The sequence below is a fragment of the Eubalaena glacialis genome, chromosome 3, assembly GCF_028564815.1.
Source record: "Eubalaena glacialis isolate mEubGla1 chromosome 3, mEubGla1.1.hap2.+ XY, whole genome shotgun sequence".
In the NCBI taxonomy this organism is placed as follows: Eukaryota; Metazoa; Chordata; class Mammalia; order Artiodactyla; family Balaenidae; genus Eubalaena; species Eubalaena glacialis.
Window position 1 is genome coordinate 178,825,861 of NC_083718.1, and position 20,322 is coordinate 178,846,182.

The 20,322-nt window shown below is 37.3% G+C and overlaps 1 protein-coding gene and 1 non-coding gene across 14 annotated transcripts in view; one reads left to right on the forward strand and one right to left on the reverse strand.

Moving 5' to 3' along the window:
• EIF4G3 (eukaryotic translation initiation factor 4 gamma 3) overlaps nucleotides 1-20,322 on the forward strand; it is a 384,972-nt gene that overhangs the window by 24,006 nt on the left and 340,644 nt on the right. The gene's annotated exons all lie outside the window — the stretch shown is intronic.
• LOC133089209 (U6 spliceosomal RNA) lies at nucleotides 12,011-12,117 on the reverse strand. Its single transcript, XR_009700594.1, has one exon. It is a non-coding gene; the product is annotated as a U6 spliceosomal RNA (small nuclear RNA).

Consider the following 20,322-nt stretch of genomic DNA (forward strand, 5'->3'; position numbering starts at 1 on the left):
AGTGCTTGCTTATACAACAGTGTTCATAGGGGCTATTTCTGGTTGCTGGTGAGATTGGGTGATTTTCATTTTCTTTCTGTGCTAAGTCTTTTTTTTTTTTTTAATTTCTGAGATATACATTTTAAAGTAATAACTAGAATTATGACTTATAACATTATACCAGAACATACAAGATTTTTAGAAATTTCATGTAATGTCTGAAACATTTATATTAACATATTTCCATACAAATAACCCAAAGAAAGTTTAGTATTTTTTTTTTTTGTTTGTTTGTACTGCAGGTACCAGTCATCAATTTTATACACATCAGTGTGTACATGTCAATCCCAATCGCCCAATTCATCACACCACCATCCCCACCCCACCGCAGTTTTCCCCCCTTGGTGTCCATACATTTGTGTCTCAACTTCTGCCCAGCAAACCGGTTCATCTGTACCATTTTTCTAGGTTCCACATACATGTGTTAATATACGATATTTGTTTTTCTCTTTCTGACTTACTTCACTCTGTATGACAGTCTCTAGATCCATCCACGTCTCAACAAATGACTCAATTTCGTTGCTTTTTATGGCTGAGTAATATTCCATTGTATATATGTACCACAACTTCTTTATCCACTCGTCTGTCGATGGGCATTTAGGTTGCTTCCATGACCTGGCTATTGTAAATAGTGCTACAGTGAACATTGGGGTGCATGTGTCTTTTTGAATTACGGTTTTCTCTGGGTATATGCCCAGTAGTGGGATAGCTGGATCATATGGTAAATCTATTTTTAGTTTTTTAAGGAACCTCCATATTGTTCTCCATAGTGGCTGTATCAATTTACGTTCCCACCAACAGTGCAAGAGGGTTCCCTTTTCTCCACACCCTCTCCAGCATTTGTTGCTTGTAGATTTTCTGATGATGCCCATTCTAACTGGTGTGAGGTGATACCTCATTGTCGTTTTGATTTGCATTTCTCTGATAATTAGTGATGTTGAGCATCTTTTCATGTGCTTCTTGGCCATCTGTATGTCTTCTTTGGAGAAATGTCTATTTAGGTCTTCTGCCCATTTTTGGATTGGGTTGTTTGTTTCTTTAATATTGAGCTGAATGAGCTGTTTATATATTTTGGAGATTAATCCTTTGTCCGTTGATTCGTTTGCAAATATTTTCTCCCATTCTGAGGGTTGTCTTTTCGTCTTGTTTATGGTTTCCTTTGCTGTGCAAAAGCTTTGAAGTTTCATTAGGTCCCATTTGTTTATTTTTGTTTTTATTTCCATTACTCTAGGAGGTGGATCAAAAAAGATCTTGCTGTGATTTATGTCAAAGAGTGTTCTTCCTATGTTTTCCTCTAAGAGTTTTATAGTGTCCAGTCTTAACATTTAGGTCTCGAATCCATTTTGAGTTTATTTTTGTGTATGGTGTTAGGGAGTGTTCTAATTTCATTCTTTTACATGTAGCTGTCCAGTTTTCCCAGCACCACTTATTGAAGAGACTGTCTTTTCTCCATTGTATATCTTTGCCTCCTTTGTCATAGATTAGTTGACCATAGGTGTGTGGGTTTATCTCTGGGCTTTCTATCTTGTTCCATTGGTCTATGTTTCTGTTTTTGTGCCAGTGCCATATTGTCTTGATTACTGTAGCTTTGTAGTATAGTCTGAAGTCAGGGAGTCTGATTCCTCCAGCTCCGTTTTTTTCCCTCAAGACTGCTTTGGCTATTCGGGGCCTTTTGTGTCTCCATACAAATTTTAAGATGATTTGTTCTAGTTCCGTAAAAAATGCCGTTGGTAATTTGATAGGGATTGCATTGACTCTGTAGATTGCTTTGGGTAGTAGAGTCATTTTCACAATGTTGATTCTTCCAATCCAAGAACATGGTCTATCTCTCCATCTATTGGTATCATCTTTAATTTCTTTCATCAGTGTCTTATAGTTTTCTGCATACAGGTCTTTTGTCTCCCTAGGTAGGTTTATTCCTAGGTATTTTATTCTTTTTGTTGCAGTGGTAAATGGGAGTGTTTGCTTAATTTCTCTTTCAGCTTTTTCATCATTAGTGTATAGGAATGCAAGAGATTTCTGTGCATTAATTTTGTATCCTGCTACTTTACCAAATTCATTGATTAGCTCTAGTAGTTTTCTGGTGGCATTTTTAGGATTCTCTATGTATAGTATCATGTCATCTGCAAACAGTGACAGTTTTACTTCTTCTTTTCCAATTTATATTCCTTTTATTTCTTTTCCTTCTCTGATTGCCGTGACTAGGACTTCCAAAACTATGTTGAATAATAGTGGTGAGAGTGGACATCCTTGTCTCGTTCCTGATCTTAGAGGAAATGCTTTCAGTTTTTCACCATTGAGAATGATGTTTGCTGTGGGTTTGTCGTATATGGCCTTTATTATGTTGAGGTAGGTTCCCTCTATGCCCACTTTCTGGAGAGTTTTTATCATAAATGGGTGTTGAATTTTGTCAAAAGCTTTTTCTGCATCTATTGAGCTGATCATATGGTTTTTATTCTTCAGTTTGTTAATATGGTGTATCACATTGATTGATTTGCGTATATTGAAGAATCTTTGCATCCCTGGGATAAATCCCACTTGATCGTGGTGTATGATCCTTTTAATGTATTGTTGGATTCTGTTTGCTAGTATTTTGTTGAGGATTTTTGCATCTATATTCATCAGTGATATTGGTCTGTAATTTTCTTTTTTTGTAGTATCTTTGTCTGGTTTTGGTATCAGGGTGATGGTGGCCTCATAGAATGAGTTTGGGAGTGTTCCTTCCTCTGCAATTTTTTGGAAGAGTTTGAGAAGGATGGGTGTTAGCTCTTCTCTAAATGTTTGATAGAATTCACCTGTGAAGCCATCTGGTCCTGGACTTTTGTTTGTTGGAAGATTTTTAATCACAGTTTCAATTTCATTACTTGTGATTGGTCTGTTCATATTTTCTGTTTCTTCCTGGTTCAGTCTTGGAAGGTTATACCTTTCTAAGAATTTGTCCATTTCTTCCACGTTGTCCATTTTATTGGCATAGAGTTGCTTGTAGTAGTCTCTTAGGATGCTTTGTATTTCTGCTGTGTCTGTTGTAACTTCTCCTTTTTCATTTCTGATTTTATTGATTTGAGTCCTCTCCCTCTTTTTCTTGATGAGTCTGGCTAATGGCTTATCAATTTTGTTTATCTTCTCAAAGAACCAGCTTTTAGTTTTATTGATCTTTGCTATTGTTTTGTTTGTTTCTATTTCATTTATTTCTGCTCTGATCTTTATTATTTCTTTCCTTCTGCTAACTTTGGGTTTTGTTTGTTCTTCTTTCTCTAGTTCCTTTAGGTGTAAGGTTAGATTGTTTACTTGAGATTTTTCTTGTTTCTTGTGGTAGGCTTGTACAGCTATAAACTTCCCTCTTAGAACTGGTCTTGCTGCATCCCATAGGTTTTGGATTGTCGTGTTTTCATTGTCATTTGTCTCTAGGTATTTTTTGATTTCCTCTTTGATTTCTTCAGTGATCTCTTGGTTATTTAGTAATGTATTGTTTATGTGCTAAGTCATTTTTGTTTACATTAACCACATATCACTTTTTAAAAAAATAAATAAATTTATTTATTTATTTATTTTTGGCTGCATTGGGTCTTTGTTGCTGTGCACAGGCTTTCTCTAGTTGCGGCGTGCGGGGGCTACTCTTTGTTGCAGTGCGCGGGCTTTCTCATTGCGCTGGCTTCTCTTGTTGCAGAGCACGGACTCTAGGCATGCGGGCTTCAGTAGTTGTGGCTTGTGGGCTCAGTAGTTGTGGCTCACGGGCTTCAGTAGTTGCGGCACACGGGCTCTAAAGCACAGGCTCAGTAGTTGTGGCGCACAGGCTTAGTTGCTCCGTGGCATGTGGGATCTTCCCGGACCAGGGCTCGAACCCGTGTCCCCTGCATTGGCAGGCAGATTCTTAACCACTGCTCTGCCATGGAAGCCCCCACATATCACTTTTATAATCAGAAAAGTAAAGCAAGTTCTACTTTGAAAAATGAAACTAAGCTAAAATGTGACTCCTTGCAAGTTCCTCACTAAGCAAAGACAGGTTAAATTACATTCATTATTTTAAGAGTGAAGAGGATTTAAAATACATTTGTAGTTTTTTAACAGGGAATCAAGGGAGAGAGGGAGCGTTTTTTTGTTAATTATTAGTTAAGTAAAAACTTATGAATTGTGTTCCCTATGCATTCTGATTAAATTGATCTTTACCGTAATAGTAATGCTTATGCCGATCTTCCCAAATTTGTTTTCATGATACCAAGAGAAGCGGCTTAAAGTACTTTGAAAGAGGCATCATTAAAAAAAAAAAAAAAAAAGCCTTACTTTTAACAATGTGGCAGATTAGTGCAACATTTTTTATGATACGTCTTATTTGTTACAGAGTTTCCTTTTTAAAGTCCTTTGCCATCTTGTCCTTGCTGTCCTGGCTTTCATCTGGGGCTGCAGCAGGGCTGAGCCAAACATGGCTGCTGCTGCAGCATGGGCGGACGTAGTATAGGATTCGGCTGCTGTGGTTCCTGTGACGAAGCAGGAGGAGAAGCCTGGAGAGCGTGCTTTAGGTCAGGATTCTCTTAAAGCTTGTTGCCAGGAGAACTGGACTTTTCTCGTGGAGGAGATACTACATTTCAGATTCTGCTGTTGAGAGGGAATGCCACAGTGTATTGGGATTTATAGCCTTAGCAGGGGAACCACCCATTCTCTGCAGAAGTGAGAAATCTTAGCATATGCTGTCATTTGCCAAGCAGGATTGGCCATTTTTAGAAAGCAGCAAGGCTTACCTGTCTGTTTCAGTTGATGACACAGAAGTGTCCAGAATGACAGTGATTTCTGGCTTGGTGGGTAAATTTACTAAATGGGTAGCATTTCTCTCAGGGGCAGACAGGGTGGCATAGAGTAGAGGATTAAAATGGTCTGTCCCCATGTGCAGCTTGTGTGAGGATTACTGTATCACATCAAAAGTAAACCTAAAACGTTGGGTGAGAGATGGGGAGGGGTTTGAGTGGAGAATTGAAGTTGCTGTTCGTCTGCTTAGGCTGCTCCCTAGAGTGAATGCACTGCCATTTGGATGGGGCGTATTTGTGCCTGAGTTTCTGTCCTTTCTGCCTGTGACTGGAGATGGGCATGATGTAGGATATGCTGCTTGACAACCAGTAAGATATGATATATCTGGATGGGCAGTAACAAACTGCTTCATTCATTTCTCTGTTTAATATGATGAAGAGAAAAGGCTTTTAAAAAAGAAAAAAGCTCCCTTCCACAGAAAAGCCATATGTGATCATTGTAAAAATCACAGGGAAAAAAGAAAAAAAATCACTTTTAACTTTACCACCCATTGATAACTATTGTTAGCATTTTGATATATTTCCTTGGAGGAGTTTTTAAATATATATATGTTTATGTATACATGTGTTGGCATATGTGTTTATGTACATATACTCATATGTGCATAGCTGCAAATCATACTGTGAATATTATTTTTTCTATTTTAACATATTGATACATTCCCATTTCAATAAAAATTTTGAGAGGGCTTCCTTAATGGTTTTATAACATTTCTGTATATGGCTGTACCACAGTATACTTAAAGCACATTGCTTATCACTGGATTATTCAGTTAACAATTTTGTTATTAAAAGAAATGCTGAGACTAACATCTTTGTGTATAATGTTTTTCAATATTTCAGATATTTGTTCAATAAAGTAAAAATTACTGGATCAGCAGGTGTGAACATTAGGATAATTGATGCATATTGCCCTATTTTTACCAGCATTAAATATTCTTTTAACTTTTGTTAATTTGATAGGTGAAAATTATATACAGTTTTAATTTGCATTCTTAGATTACTTATAAGATTTAGTTGTTTTCTCCCATGTTTATTAGCTTTTATTTACTGTTTTGAAAATTATCTGTTTATATGCTAGTTTCATGTCTTTATTCAGATCTTAGTTTAGTTTTAAAACAGTCAAATAATGCATGTGTATTATAAAGAATACAGATTATATTGATTTATACCTTTATATTATATATTTAAAAATAATTAAAAACCTTTTTCACTTTCACTTCCATTATTAGCAGCTATAACAGTTGACAGTTCAGCATCTCTCTTCTTACAGATCTTTTTGTATGCGTTTACAAATTGAGAGAAAGAGGAAGGGGAAAAGGGAAGAGAGTCAGGGAGTGGGAGAGAGGTGGAGGTTTTTAGAGGATGGCCTCTGGAGCTGGACTCTGTGATTTGTATCCTAACTGCTGGCAGTGTGAAGTGTGAAGTGTGATCTTGGAGGATTTCGAGTCCCATAGATGATAGTCCCAGCTCCCATGGTTTAGTGGCTGTGTACCTTGGGAAAAACGATTTAACCTTTTTGTGTCCCAGTGTCCTCATGTAAAAGGGTTAATTATAGACTCTAGTGCCTAAGGTTGTTGTGAGGATTAAATTAGTTATACCTATAAGGTACTTAAAATGGTACCTGGCACTTTGTGTTATGTAGTAGTAAACAGCTATTACTATTATATTACTTGTGTAACAAGATTATAAGTGGGATTATACTGCACATGCTTAGTGATTGCTTTTTCATGTATTGTATAAATCTTTCCCATGTTGATACATGTAGATTATTCTGTAGTTGTACCATAATTCATTTAACTCTTTCCTATTGATGGATATATGTATAGTTTCTAGGCTTTTTTGTGTGTGTTAAAATGTATAGTGCATATCCTTATACCTATGTGTGAGTATTTTAGTAGGATGGAGTCACATAAATAGAATTGCTGAATTGAAGGGTACGTAAATAAACATTTGGTGATTACTTTTTTAATATCTAAGAATTTTTGTTTTCTCTCCTTTTCTGTGTGTAGTAGATGCGTCTTATTTTATGATTGGAATAGTATCTTGAATCCTTTCATAGGTACTAATTGGAAATTAAAAAAATCTTTTTCTGTTCCCTGCACCATCTCTCTCCCTCCAGGGCTGGTTCTGTTTATTCATCTTGGTTCTTTACTTTCTTAATGTCTGGTGATTATTTAGTTTCCATTCGTGTTTATGAATGGAAGATGAGGTAGATTAGTAGAGTTGACAGATGGATTTCCTGCAGTTGGGTAACAGGCCTCAAAGGTTGTCTTTAAGTGTTGTGGGTGGCACCTGACACCAAGGACATTTTACTGAATTTATGCCTTTATTTGCTCTTGGAATAAATTTTTTAAAGGACCATATTACTAATAAAAGTAGACTGATTTCTGTTAAGTCATGTTAACAAGTTGGTAGTATAGTCAGCGTTTTATATATTTGCATATTGGCTGTGTTTTGTGGAGTTTCTCATGTACAGTATTTTCCAGATACATTTCAGTTATGATTTTGGACTCATATCTTCTCACAGTTGGAGACTGTGAAGTGGAAATCCTAAAATTTCTTTTTAAAAAAAATAAATTTATTTATTTAATTTTATTTTTGACTGCCTTGGGTCTTCCTGCGTGTGGGCTTTTCTCTAGTTGGGGCAAGCAGGGGCTAACTCTTTGTTGCTCTGTGTGGGCTTCTCATTGCGGTGGCTTCTCTTGTTGCAGAGCACGGACTCTAGGCGTGCGAGCTTCAGTAGTTGTGGTGCGCGGGCTCAGTAGTTGTGGGTCGCAGGCTGTAGAGCGCAGGCTCAGTAGTTGTGGTGCAAGGGCTTAGTTGCTCCATGGCATGTGGGATCTTCCCGGGCCAGGGATTGAACCCTGCATTGGCAGGCGGATTCTTAACTACTGCGCCACCAGGGAAGTCTGCTAACAACTTTTTTGCTCTTAATTCCTTAGCTGAAGAGCTTAGTTGAAGCTTCAAAGCGTTCATAAAACAAGGAAGTAATTAACCATCTTTCAGTCCTAGCCCTGAATATGTCTGCTTTTTTTCAGATCCCATTTTGTGCAGTTTGTTGATTGGTCTTGTTTTCAAATGGTCGTCTTCACTGTCATCCGTTGCTAAAAACTGCTTTCTCTTATTTTTATCTTTTTATAACCTGCCTCATAAATAATTCTGCCCAAGCTATTGGAACCTTGAATTTTAGTGAAATGAAGAACATTTTATTGTTCCTTCTCTGCTCTTATATTAGTTTATTGCCATCTTTGCAATTTGAAAATCAATTTGTTAACTGTTTTGTCATTGTGTTGGTTATCCACAGATGTCTAGAAAACATTTTATTTTCCTGACAAAGACATATTGTGATACACTCTTGATGAGAGAAGTCAGTGTAAAACAAATTGGGAGGATGTGTTTAAGAATGTGAGAAGTATTGATTTTTTCAGTCATTGAAAACTAAAGTTAGTTAATATTTTCATTAGACTTGATTGACCCAAGTAAGTAATCTTTTACTTTTTTTTTAATTGAAGAAAATGCCAACTTAATTAGCATAATTTTAGGGATGTGTTAAAGCTAGGATAGTAGTTCTCAATTTAGGCTGCTCATTGGAATAATTTTTGCAACTTAAAAAATATACAGACATCTTCTGAATCATATTTTGGAGTTGAAGTTTTAGATATATAATTAAAGTTAAGACTCCTAGCCTAGAAAATTGAAATGGTCAATTGTGAGTTAATTAGGTCTTACGTATTATATAAATGACATTAAATTAGCTTAATTATTTGGATTGTACCTTTTCTGAGAGCTTTGAGTACTAGCATGTTGCTTGTTGTTGGATTTGAAGTCTCTTCTTTGTTAAGATTCTTGATTTTTAATGATCAAGAAATGAATGATTCCTTTACTTCTCAGTAGACATGTCCTTTAAGTTTCATTTGTAGATTCATACTGAAATAGGATTTGGCAGATGACTAGAGGAAGATGTTCATATCTTTTGAAATAGGTTGGTTCTGAGACCTGTAAAAAGTTAAAGGGCAAACCAGGCATTTTGCACCTGACATCCTCTTAGAACTTAAAATATTTTATTACCAGTATCCGATTGGTCATATTGACAAACTAATGGACACTGACAACCTTTATCTGTTTTCTTTCCTGTTATGAAGCGCTGTGCGGCTTGCGTGATCTCAGTTCCCCAGTCAGGGATTGAACCTGGGCCACGGCAGTGAAAGCCTGGAATCCAAACCACTAGGCCACCAGGGAACTCCGTGAAGTGAACTTTCTTAATCCAGCAAAGTTTATTGTGTGCAACGCATAGTCCTGCCGCTATTGTTATTGAGGATTATTGGGATTACCGTAAACCTGCCTAGAATTTTTATTTATTTATTTAAAAATATTTATTTATTTATTTATTTATTTTTGGCTGTGTTGGGTCTTCGTTGTTGCGTGGGCTTTCTCTAGTTGCGACGAGCGGGGGTTACTCTTCGTTGTGGTGCCCGGGCTTCTCATTGTGGTGGCTTCTCTTGTTGCGGAGCATGGGCTCTAGGTGCGTGGACTTCAGTAGTTGTGGCACGTGGGCTTAGTTACTCCGCGGCATGTGGGATCTTCCTGGACCAGGGATCGAACCCATGTCCCCTGCATTGGCAGGCGGATTCTCAACCTAATGGAGCAGATATAAAAGCTTTCTTATAACTTTAGGTGTAAGAAATCAGGTGTAAGAAATTAGATACATAAAATTCCTACAAAGGAGAGATTCGTGCCCTTTGAAAAACAAAATTCAGTGTTTATTTAAGAATACGAGGCTGAGGACACTCCAAGCTACATAAGTATTATGTCAAAAAAATATATTTGTCAGTCTTTCTCTGTTTTAATGACATCTTCGGATTTATTGCCTTGAATTTGCTTTTGCTCATAGTGAAGTAATAAGAGAACTTAAAATTACTTTCTTCTATATTTTTATTTATAGGTCATGGAAATGAAAATCAGTTAAGAAGCAGAAACACTCTTACTGTGGTTTTCATTCAGATAACGTTTTCAGAGTGACAGAAGTGATTTCATTTTTGAGAAGCAAATTATTTCTCTCCCCTTAGTTCACTTTCATTGTTTATACTCTTACCTTGTCATTGGAATTATGTTTCCACTGAAAATAACTAGTAAATATTCTGCTTTCAGTTTTAGCTGCCTATATTTGTGGCTTAATTGAAATCTATTCTGACTAGTAGGAATAAATAGATTCTGACTATGAGAATAAATAATTTATGTGATTATATTATGGAAAGAAAAAGTAAACTGCCAGTGAAAGCATTTAAATAATATATTAGGGTTTGTAAGGGGAAACTTAGGGTCTCTTATACAAGACAGAACTTTGGTTGAGAGTTTCTTGACCTTTTACTAGTACTTATCATTCCCTTTTAAGTATAGACTATTTTGATATTTTGGATAATATGCCATAATTCTGTAAAAAAAATAGAAGTTTCTGGCTTTCTGTGCACTCTGCTTTTTGTTTTCCCTTACCTGTTTGGTCTGCTTCTAACATCTCTTCTTTTCTGTGGGTTATTTTACTTCTGTGTGCTCAGTCTCTTTCTCTGTAAAATTGGTTAACTAGACTAAACTAATTCCAAAATCCTTTTTGACCTTTTTATTAGCCTATGATTAGGGTAAAAATAATCTCATATATCCTTTTTTTCACCTTCCTAGAGTATGGGCAGCAGCCCTTTTTGTTACTAAGGGCTTTCTTTTAGGCACAACAGGGAAATATGTGGGAGAAGGGGGTTAGTTGATAATGAAACTTTAGCAATAAAGAATTATGAGAAAAGTTTGAAACATAGTTGATATTAGAGACAGTCTTGCAGAAGAACTCCTTTCCTTTGGTTGTATTGTTTACTATTGGAATTTGATGCACATTTAAAACATTTTTCTTTCTACCTTTTCTCTCTTAGAATAATAATCCTGTTAGGAAATGCCTCCGGAATCGAGGGACACTCCAGGCAGTGTCCAATAGAACTTTCTGTGATGTTGAAAACATTCTGTGTCTACACTGTCCAATATGGCAGCCACTAACCATACGTGACAACGAGCACTTGAAAGGTGGCAAGTGTGACTGAGGAACTAAATTTTAAAATTTCATTTAATTTTAATTAAGTTTATATTTAAATAGCTACATGTGGCTAGAGGCTGCCACATTGGACAGCATAGCTCCATATTATCCATTCAACCAGCAAATTTTTTTTGAGCACTCAGAGATATGCCCAGCATTGTGTTAGGTGCCAGAGATATTAGGGTCCTGCAATGTGGTGAGGGAGAGATGATTAAAGAGATAAGTGTAATATGTGTGATAGTTGCTGTATTAAAGAAAGGCACAGGGTTCTCTAGGACCATTGATACTGGTGCTTACCTAATCCAGGCTGAGGGTGGGTCACTTTGGGGGTGCTCTTATGTGAAAAGAAGTTATGTCAACTGTCCCTTTGTATCATACATAGGTATTGAGCTCAAGTCAATCCTTGTTGTGTTTCAACATACCAAGGGATATGGAAACACTTGGTCATTATTATTTTTAAGTGTTTGGGGTAGCCACTAGTATTTTTGTGCTTTAACTCTGGACCATGTATAGAATTGACAAGTCTTCATTGTTTGTGATGTGATTAACTGTTTCTCTTATGAAAATCTGTAAACAGAACTGTAAATCATCAAGGCTGCAGTTTGGCTAAAGTGGTTACTTTTATTTATTTATTTATTTTTAATAAAAAAAAATTATTTTTGGCTGCGTTGCGTCTTCGTTGCTGAGCGTGGACTTTCTCTAGTTGCAGCGAGTGGGGGCTACTCTTCATTGTGGTGCACGGGCTTCTCATTGTGGTGGCTTCTCTCGTTGCGGAGCACGGGCTCTAGGCATGCAGGCTTCAGTAGTTGTGGCTTGTGGACTCTAGAGCACAGGCTCAGTAGTTGTGGTGCACGGGCTTAGTTGCTCCGTGGCATGTGGGATCTTCCCGGACCAGGGCTCGAACCCATGTCCCCTGCATTGGCAGGCGGATTCTTAACCACTGGAACGCCAGGGAGGTCCAAAGTGGTTACCTTTATTTTTTTATTTTTTATTTTTTTTCTCTTTTATTTTTTGTTTATTTACTTTTAACATCTTTATTGGAGTGTAATTGCTTTACAATGTTGTGTTAGTTTCTGCTGTATAACAAAGTGAATCAAAAAATATGGAACGCTTCACGAATTTGTGTGTGATCCTTGCGCCAGGGCCATGCTAATCTTCTCTGTGTTGTTCCAATTTTAGTATATGTGCTGCCGAAGCGAGCGCTCAAAGTGGTTACTCTTAAGTGGGTGCAGTTTAGGCAGTTGTTCAAAGGCCACGTCTTGCCCTCAAATAACATTTTGTTTGTGTTATAAAGTACTGGCAAGGAGGCTGTCTTGGTTCTGTGATTCCTGGAATATATATTATGGACATCCTTGGGGTCAGATTTCCTGGGCTTTGGGACTTTTACATATGAATATTGAGTGGAAGAGTAATAGTTCTTTAGCTTCTTTAGTACTGATCTTTATTTAAGTTCTTCTAGAGATGAGGGAATGCCTAGTCATGTCTTAGGGCCCCTGGATGTCATTTGTAGTCTCTCTTGGTCCATTTATAGTCTCTTCGGTTTGATCTATTTAGAACCTTCTCAGCCACGTAAGTCTCCTTGGCTTGGGGAAGGAGGGCCTTTGGAATTCTCTCTTTGCTCTTACGCTGGTCCTTCAGGTGACTCTTGAGGAACTTAGGTCAGTGTGAGTCATGTACCTAATGAATTAATTTTCATGACCTCTCTAGATACTAAAGAGCAAGAGCTTTGACTTTTAGCCCCAGAGGTCAGATTCTGTAAGAATGCACTTACTTACATGTAATTTAAATGAATTGAGCGCTCATAAGTAAATGCCTTGTTTTTAGGATGTTTTGAAGTTTACTTCTCTGTAATTATAAAAAGAGCTTGGGTTTTGATGCTGTGGTATGGTTTTGATGAACTGTGGTATACTGGGCTATTTCTAGTGTAATTCAGTGTAATAGGAGGAGGAACAATTTTACTGAATATTAATTAATCTAGAAAAGTAACGTTTGTGGTTTCAGCTTGTTGGGTTAATGAGTGTCATTGTCAGACCATAAACACATGCCCTAGGTAATTAGAATTCTGACAACATAGATCCTTTCTTCATGTTTGATTTTTAAAAAGATTGAATTTAGATGTGGTTATAGGTTACTTTAGCTAATATTTTTGAAATTGCAATCTAAGATTCAGATTTAGCTAATCCTTACTGAATACTTTTGAAGTGCATTATGTATTCAGTTTTAATTTTTTTTATGGATTATTTGTTGGGTGGAAATATGTAAACCAGCTATGTAATTTTAGATTTTCTAGTAACCATGTTACAAAGTGAAAACAGGTAAAATCAATTTTAATAACATACTTACCCAGTGTATCCAAAATATTATCATTTCAAGATGTGAGCATTATAAAAATTATTAGTGAGATACTGTATTTTACATTCTTTCTTTGTACCTAAGTCTTTGCACTCCAGTGTATATTTTACACTTATAGCACATCCACCTTGTGGTAGCTGTATTTCAAGTGCTCTATAGCCCCATGTGGCTTAGAGATTACCTAGTGAATAATGCAGTTCTGTAGTATATAGAAAGGTTAAATACTGCTTTCCTGTCTGCTTTCAGAGAAGACCAGGGCTAGCAGAGCTGGGGGCAAGGGAAAGGATAAAGAGGAGGAGCTATATGGCAGAGAGTACCAATCAATAGGGTGATACTTCACACCTCTTTCCAGCTGGGTTAGTTGCTCTACTAACAGCTATAGATAAATTTATTATTTATTTTCTTTACTAAACTAAATGCTTAAGGCAGGAATTATGTTTTTTGTTTCTATTTCTCTAGGGTCCGTTAGTGCTAGGCACAAAGTAGACACTAATAAATAATGTTTACTAGAAGTCTATACTGAGAACAGGAAGCTTTAAACACTGCCTCTGAAGATTTTTGGCATGATTTATTGCATTTCTGGGAGCTAGACATGTTTTTCACCTATGTTAGTTATACATGTATCCATTCCCAAGGTTATTCCACAAATTAGGAGTGGAAGAAAATGTATACACTGTCAGGAATAAGTACACATGTGAAGACCTACAGTTTGTAAATACTGACATACAATGTCATATTTTTTGCATTTTTGTACTTTAGCAGTTGCCACTAATAATAACTAACATTTGATGAACATGTGGACTGTTCATTTTTTGTCCCACTTTGTTTTCATACTACTACTGTGGATAGGTAGGTGGGATTGACCTCACTGTAAAAATGATGAAAATGGGTTATACTGTCTTTTGTCACAAAAGGCATTTACTTGTCATGGTTGGAGTTAGTGTGTAAGTTTAGTGTATGTGGTGGGATATAGTTCTTCTTCTAGAAACTGCAGTAATAGTATGGTAATGATTATTTACATTTGTGTTCAGGGCGATAAAGAGTGACATCTGGTTTGAAAACTTAAAAGATGTATTTTGAAATACTGCAGATACTATAAAGAAGTACACTGTAGTATAGCAAACCCAAGTATCCATCAACCAGCTTCACAAACAAAACATTATCAGTATATTTAAAGACCTCAGCATGTACCGCTCCTTTATCACTTGATTCTTTCATTAGAGGTAACTGTTATCCTGAATTTGGGATTTATTAGTGCAATGTATTTATTTTATATTTACTACATACTTATATTTGAGTTTTCTAAATCTTTTTAGTTTTAATTCAGTTGTGGAAGAAATCAGAATTATTAAATCTAAATTGTTTTGTGTGTATTTTTTCATCCTGTGAGGATTTTCTGAACTTACTTCCAACTTTGTATTTCTGTATAGAGTTATTAAGTCATTTTGACTGAGAAGTTGCAAGGTTTTGTTTGAAAGAGCTAATCTAAGTATTATTAGCCAATATTTTGAGCAATTAAGATTTTGGGGGACTTCCCTGCTGGTCCAGTGGTTAGAACTCCGAGCTTCCACTGCAGGCTGCACGGGTTTGATCCCTGGTCAGGGAAGTAAGATCCTGCATGCTGTGGGGAGCGGCCAAAAAGCAAAAGATTTTTGTCTCCTAAAGGGTAGGGACAAGACCATTTCAAATTATTTTGCACAGTGAAGTATAATTCTTACGTGAGGTTTTTATTAAATATGGTCTGTTCACTGTTAATAGGCATAAGCATTGAAGAAGCAAGTGACATTAAAATACACAGTGGAAATCTAGGAATACAATTTAAGGACTAGGGATAATGCATATGATGATAGTGATCTCTTTTTTTTTTTTTTTTTTTTCATTTTGCCGCGCGGCACGTGGGATCTAATTCCGCCACCAGGGGTCGAACCTGTGCCCCCTGCATTGGGAGTGTGGAGTCTTAACCACTGGACCGCCAGGAAAGTCCCGACAGTGATCTTTAAGGATCTAAATTCTGATATCTGTACTTCCTTATCCATAAATGGCAGTAGGAGTACTTACGTTATTTGGATAATGGGGAGGACTAGAGTATATAAAGCCCCTTAAACCATCCTGGGTGCTTTATTATCAGCATATCAGATATTTTTCAAACCTTAGTACTTATGGCCTTTGGGTTTAAAGAGCTGCCTGGAAACCTAGTTTGTTATTAGCCTCTTTTTTAATTGTTGGAGAAGATGGTGGTGAGTGGAATATGTAAGCTATAAGCTGCTCCTTTTTGATTTTTATTACTCTGAAAGGTAGGGCTATGGTAGAAGGTAGGACTGTGTTTACTTGATTGCTCTGCATTCACTTTCCTGTAACTAGCAGTGATACTCCATACCGGTATGGTATAGGCACCAACTATGAAGAAAGAAAGGGTTTGTACTTGACTTCAGCCCTGTCTGTAAAGTGCAGTATTATTTAACTATGGTACATTGTCATTTTTGTGTAATAGGATTTTTTTTCCATCTGAAACAAAAATAATAACTGTTCATAATGGAAAATATGAAGCTTTAGATGTTGTGAAGAAAAAAAAATCAAACATAATTCTACTATTCAGAGAGAACCTTTTTTTTTTCATTCAGCATTTTTCCCTAGGTTTGTTTCATTCTCTTTTAATTGTTTCAGTTCCTCCATAGTATTCTAAACCATAGACTGGATGAGAGGTATCAGGGTTAACAGGAAGGGCTTTTATTTAATTAATTAATTAATTAATTAAATTTCTGGCTGCATTGTGTCTTCGTTGCTGCATGTCGGCTTTTCTCTAGTTGCGGCGAGTGGGGGCTACTCTTCGTTGTGGTGCATGGAGTTATTGCTGTGGCTTCTCTTGTTGCGGAGCATGGGCTCTAGGCACACGGGCTTCAGTAGTTGTGGCACGCGGGCTCAGTAGTTGTGGCACATGGGCTTAGTTGCTCTGCGGCATGTGGGATCTTCCTGGACCAGGGCTTGAACCTATGTCTCCTGCATTGGCAGGCGGATACTTAACCACTGCGCCACCAGGGAAGCCCAGGAAGGGCTTTTAGAAGCGTGTTTAGGAGATGATAAACTTTCATTTGAATGTTAAGGAAAATGTCTGAATATTATGGAAAATAACCTCTCAATTTTTTAACATCATTTCAAGGGCAGAGACACTTTTTACCATGTTTATTGCATTTCAAGCAAAAGTATCTAGCAGTATTTATCTTCAGTTTGGCATGGAGAACATTGTTTAGGTTGATAGTGATCTTTGCCTTCATGATGAAAAATAATTTTCCTGCATATAGAATTCTGGGTTGACAAATTTTTTCTTTTACAGCATTGAAGTAGTGAAAAGCATTGTCTTCTGGCTTGCATAGTTTCTGATAAGATCTACGGTAATTCTTATCTTTGTTCTTGATTATGTATGTAGTATTTTTTACCCCCTCTGGTTGCCTTCAAGCTGTTTGATGCGGCTAGGCAGGTATGTGTTGTTGTTTTATTTTATCCTGCTTGGGATTTCTTTAAGCTTCTTGAATCTGTTTGGTATCTTTTATTATTTCTGGAAAATTCTTGGCCTTTATCTTTTCAAGTATTTCTTCTGCCTTAGTCTCCTTTTTCCTTCTGAGACCTCATTTACGTGTATTTATCTTTTCAAGTATTTCTTCTGCCTTAGTCTCCTTTTTCCTTCTGAGACCTCATTTACGTGTATGTTAGACCATTTGATAGTCCCTCAACATTGGATCTTCTGTTTTTCTTTTTTTCTCCCTGTGTTTCAGTTTTGATAATTTCTATTGATGTCTTCATCTGTTTTCCAAGTTTATTGATTCTTTCATCAGCTGAGTCCAGTCTGCTGCTGAATCTGTAGAAGGAATTCTTTATCTCTGACATTGTATTTTTTATTTCTAGCATTTACATTTAACGTATAGAAAAATTTTCATCTCTTTGCTGATATTATCTAATCTGTTCATGTATGTTATCCACCTTTTTCACTAAGTCCTTTAACATATTAATCACAATTTAAAAAAATATCCTTCTCTGATAGTTCTAGCATCTGAATCATCCCTAAGTCTACTTGTATTGGTTGCTTTTTCTCTTGACCATAGGCTGTTTTCTTTTTCTGTGTGTCTCGTAATTTTTGTTTAGGTGTTGGGCATGGTGTATAGAACAACAGTTGAGGCTGAGGTAAATTGTATTTATGTTTGGAAATGGGTACACCCCACTTCTGTTGGGCTGTCAGTGTGTGGTGTTAAGCCAAACTAGTCATGAATTGAACTAGTTTGGGGTTTCATTGTCGTTATCATTACTTTCGGTGCACCGCAGTCTTCATAGTCTTGTAGTGGTGGCTACTGTTACCCCTGGTGGTAGAATGCTGTTGCTTGCTCCTTGGTGTTATGATTATGTTGGAGGCAGTTATCTCAGTTCAGCTTCAGTCTTTTGCAGACCCTGTTCATCTGGGCCTTATAAATAGGACTTTGTCATTGTTCCCTCTCCTCCTTGTGGCAGCCATTGTTTGCCTTGTGTTTGTACTTATTCTTGGATAGGGTTTCCTGCCCCTCTCCCAGCATTAGGAGGCTCCTGGATGGTGTATTTGTGTGGGATCCTAGGCACAAGATGGTTACTTGCCCCTCCCCACAGGGATAGAGGGATTTGCTTATCTCTTTATCTCAGCAACAACAGATGTTTGCCAGTGTCCTAGGACAGAAAGGGTTTGCTGCCCCTACTCCAGTGGCCTAACACCTTTGCTTCATAGGAGAAAAGGATATGGGGAATCAAGTGTGGCTATGTTCCTGTTCCCAGCAATGACTGGTCACCTCCTGAATTCCTGTGCCATTGAGTGGGACTCTCTCTGGTCTTCTGCCATGAAACCAATCTTTTTCATGAGCACCCTTTGGAGGCCAGTGGAGAAGAGCTTGCAAGTGAGTGCAGACTCCTGTTGTGGATAGGGCACCCGGTTGGGAAATTGGCATGCTAGCCTATACCTTTTAGGAATTCAGTAAGTATTTAGCAGATCTTCTTTTTATTCACTGTATTATGATTACCCCTTTCTCTTCTCGTCTACCGTATATGTTCTTTATTGGAGGGTCTTGTTCCTCTTTGGAATTCAGGTTATTTGGTTGCCTTGCAACTTCAGCAGTCTGATGGGCTCAAGAAAGGTTGTGGTGTTTCAGGTAATCTGGTCTTGTCTTCTTTTAGAGAGGGTGCCATGTTTTTGTAGTTTTCTGTATCTTAAGCAGAAACAGAAATTTAATAGTAATCTGTAGAGTTAATTAATCTGTGCTAAACTTCATTCAAAGAAGGATTCAAAGTGGTTTACAAAAATACTTGAAATAATAATAGATGATAAAATTAGGTAAAGATGGCCTTAGCAATATCTTTTTAGATCTGTCTTCTCAGGCAAGGGAAACAAAAGCAAAAATGAACAAATGGCGTTACATCAAACTAAAAAGCTTCTGCACAGCAAAGGAAATCATCAGTAAGATGAAAAGACAACCTATGGAATGGGAGAAGATATTTGCAAATGCTATATCTGATAAGGGGTTAATATCTAACATATATAAAGAACTCATACAACTCAACAACAACAACATGATTAAAAAATGGGCAGAGGAGTTGAATAGACATTTTTCCAAAGAAGACATACAGATGGCCAACAGGCACAGGAAAAGATGTTCAACATGGCTGATTATTAGGGAACTGCAAGTCAAAACCACTATGAAATATCACCTCACACCTGCCAGAATGGTTATTATCAAAAAAACAAGTGGGACTTCCCTGGTGGCTCAGTGGTTAAGAATCTGCCTGCCAACGCAGGGGACACGGGTTCGAGCCCTGGTCTGGGAAGATCCCACATGCCATGGAGCAACTAAGCCCGTGCGCCACAACTTCTGAGCCTGCGCTCTAGAGCCCATGAGCCACAACTACTGAAGCCCGCGTGCCACAACTACTGAAGCCTGTGCGCCTGGAGCCCGTGCTCCACAACAAGAGAAGCCACTGCAATGAGAAGCCTGTGCACCGCAACGAAGAGTAGCCCCTGCTCGCCGCAACTAGAGAAAGCCCACGTGCAGCAATGAAGACCCAACACAGCCAAAAATAAAGATAGATAAAAAAACAAGCAATAACAAGTGTTGGCGAGGATGTGGAGAAAAGGGAACCCTTATACACTGTTGGTGGGAGTGTAAATTTGTACAGCCACTATGGAAGGCAGTATTGGACATTCCTCAGAAAAGTTAAGTATAGAACTACCATATGATCCAGCTGTCCCACTTCTGGGTATTTATCCAAAGAATGCAAAAACACTTTGACCCCTGTGTTCATTGCAGCACTATTTACAATAGCCAAGCTATGAAAACCACCTAAGCGCCCATCAGTGGATGAATAGATAAAGAAGATGTGGTATATAGACACACACACACACACACACACACACACACACACACACACAGTGGAATACTACTCAGCCATTAAAAAGGTGAAATCTTGCCATTTGTGACAACATTGATGGAACTTGAGGGTATCATGCTAAGTAAAATAAGTCAGACAAAGATGAATATTGTGTGATTTCATTCATAAGTGGAGTATAAAAACTAATAAACAAAATAAAAGAACAACCAAACTAAACAAAACCAAATATAGTTACAGAGAACACAGTAGTGGTTACCAGAGGGGGAGGGCAAAATCGGTAAAGGGGATCAACTGTATGGTGACAGATGGAAACCAGGTTTTTTGTGGTGAGCATGCTATAGGGTATACAGAAGTAGAAACATAATGTTGTACAAATGAAGCTTATATAATGTTATAAATCAGTGTTACTTCAATAAAAAAATAAAACCAGATAAAGAAATCAAAGCAAAGGGGAAATAAGGATAGGGATTAAAAAAGTACCAACAAACAGACAGATAGGTAGAGCATGAGTATTATATAGAAATTAATGCCAAAGATGCTGGATGGTTGTTGGTTGTGGGTTACAGATTTGAATCTGAGCTTCATCATGACAAAAGCAAAGTTACATGACTGACATTGCTCAAAGTTAAGTTCTTTTCATTGGTGCCTTTTAAATTGTAG